A 2,309-nucleotide genomic window follows, 5' to 3' on the forward strand; every position below is an offset into this window, starting at 1 on the left:
ATGCGCTCTGCTCCACGCGTGCACCTACACTTATAGAAAAATTTACACCCTTTGAGGTGTATCTTGTCCCACACTCTTAAAACGGTTGCATCCGTTGGGGTGTATATTTGTCCCACACTCTTAAAACGGTTGCACCCTTTGGGGTGTAAATTTGTCCCACAACAATAATCATCATCTGCCTTGCTTGCGTTTCCTTTCCTGAAAACTCGGCGCTCGCTACTTTCCTGTCGAGAATGCTGCGTCACACTGATAACGCGCATGCCGTTCGTGACTGGGAAGTACCGGGCTCGCCGCGTTAAAGAAAGGAAACGCGGGCAAGACGGATGACGATTATTGTTGTGGGACAAATAAACACCCCAAAGGGTGCAACTGTTTTTACACTCTAAAACAGTTTGCACCCTTTGGGGTGTATATTTGTCCCACAACAATCGTCATCTGCCTTGCTTGCGTTTCCTTTCTTGAAAACTCGGCGCTCGCTACTTTCCTGTCGAGAATGCTGCGTCACACTGATAACGCGCATGCCGTTCGTGACTGGGAAGTACCGGGCTCGCAGCGTTAAAGAAAGGAAACGCGGGCAAGACAGATGACGATTATTGTTGTGGGACAAGTATACACCCCAAAGGGTGCAACTGTTTTTAGAGTGTAGAGTGCACGACAATACGCTCTTACACTCTTAAAACGGTTGCACCCTTTGGGGTGTATATTTGTCCCACAAAAATAATCGTCATCTGCCTTGCTTGCGTTTCCTTTCCTGAAAACTCGGCGCTCGCTACTTTCCTGTCGAGAATGCTGCGTCACACTGATAAGGCGCACACTCTTAGAAAAATTTACACCCTTTGGGGCTTATCTTGTCCCACAACAATAATCGTCATCCGTCTTGCCCGCGTTTCCTTTCTCTAACGCAGCGAGCCTGGTACTTCCCAGTCATGAACAGCATGCGCGTTATCAGTGTGACGCAGCATTCTCGACAGGAAAGTAGCGAGCGCCGAGTTTTCAGGAAAGGAAACGCAAGCAAGGCAGATGACGATTATTGTTGTGGGACAAATTTACACCCCTAAGGGTGCAACAGTTTTAAGAGAGCATGCCGTTCGTGACTGGAAAGTACCGTGCTCGCAGCGTTAAAGAAAGGAAACGCGGGCAGCCCGGATGACGATTATTGTTGTGGGACAAGATACGCCCCAAAGGGCGTAAATTTTTCTAAGAGTGCACTCTTAAAGCGTTTGCACCCTTTGGGGTGTATATTTGTCCCACAACAATAATCGTCATCTGCCCTGCTTGCGTTTCCTTTCCTGAAAACTCGGCGCTCGCTACTTTCCTGTCGAGAATGCTGCGTCACACTGATAACGCGCATGCCATTCGTGACTGGAAAGTGCCGGGCTCGGAGCGTTAAAGAAAGGAAACGCGGGCAACACAGATGACGATTACTGTTGTGGGACAATATACACCCCAAAAGGTGTAAACTTTTCTAAGAGTGTGTAGGAAAATTTACACCCTTTGGGGCTTATCTTGTCCCACAACAATAATCGCCATCGGTCTTGCCCGCGTTTCCTTTCTTTAACGCTGCGAGTCCGGTACTTCCCAGTCACGAACGGCATGCGCGTTATCAGCGTGACGCATCATTCTCGACAGGAAAGTAGTGAGCGCCGAGTTTTCAGGAAAGGAAACGCAAGCCAGCCAGATGACGATTATTCACTCTTAAAACGGTTGCACCCGACGATTATTGTTGTGGGACAAATATACACCCCAAAGGGTGCAACCGTTTTAAGAGTGAATAATCGTCATCTGGCTGGCTTGCGTTTCCTTTCTTGAAAACTCCGCTCTCGCTACTTTCCTGTCGAGAAGCTGCGTCACACTGATAACGCGCATGCCGTTCTTGACTGGTAAGTACCGGGCTTGCAGCGTTAAAGAAAGAAAACGCGGGCAAGACCGATGGCGATTATTGTTGTGGGACAAGAGAAGCCCCAAAGGGTGTAAACATTTTTAAGAGTGTTGTTGTGGGACAAATATACACCCCAAAGGGTACAACCGTTTTAAGAGTGTAAACGTCATCTGTCTTGCCCGCGTTTCCTTTCTTTAACGCTGCGAGCCCGGTACTTCCCAGTCAAGAACGGCATGCGCGTTATCAGTGTAACGCAGCATTCTCGACAGGAAAGTAGCCAGAGCCGAGTTTTCAAGAAAGGATATGCCAGCAAGGCAGATGACGATTATTGTTGAGGGACAAATACAAACCCCAAAGGGGGCAAACGTTTTAAGAGTATATAAAAAAGTTTACGCCTTCTGGGGTGTATATCTGCCACACCCTACACTCT

This window comes from Dermacentor albipictus, chromosome 4, assembly GCF_038994185.2.
Source record: "Dermacentor albipictus isolate Rhodes 1998 colony chromosome 4, USDA_Dalb.pri_finalv2, whole genome shotgun sequence".
Classification (NCBI taxonomy): domain Eukaryota; kingdom Metazoa; phylum Arthropoda; class Arachnida; order Ixodida; family Ixodidae; genus Dermacentor; species Dermacentor albipictus.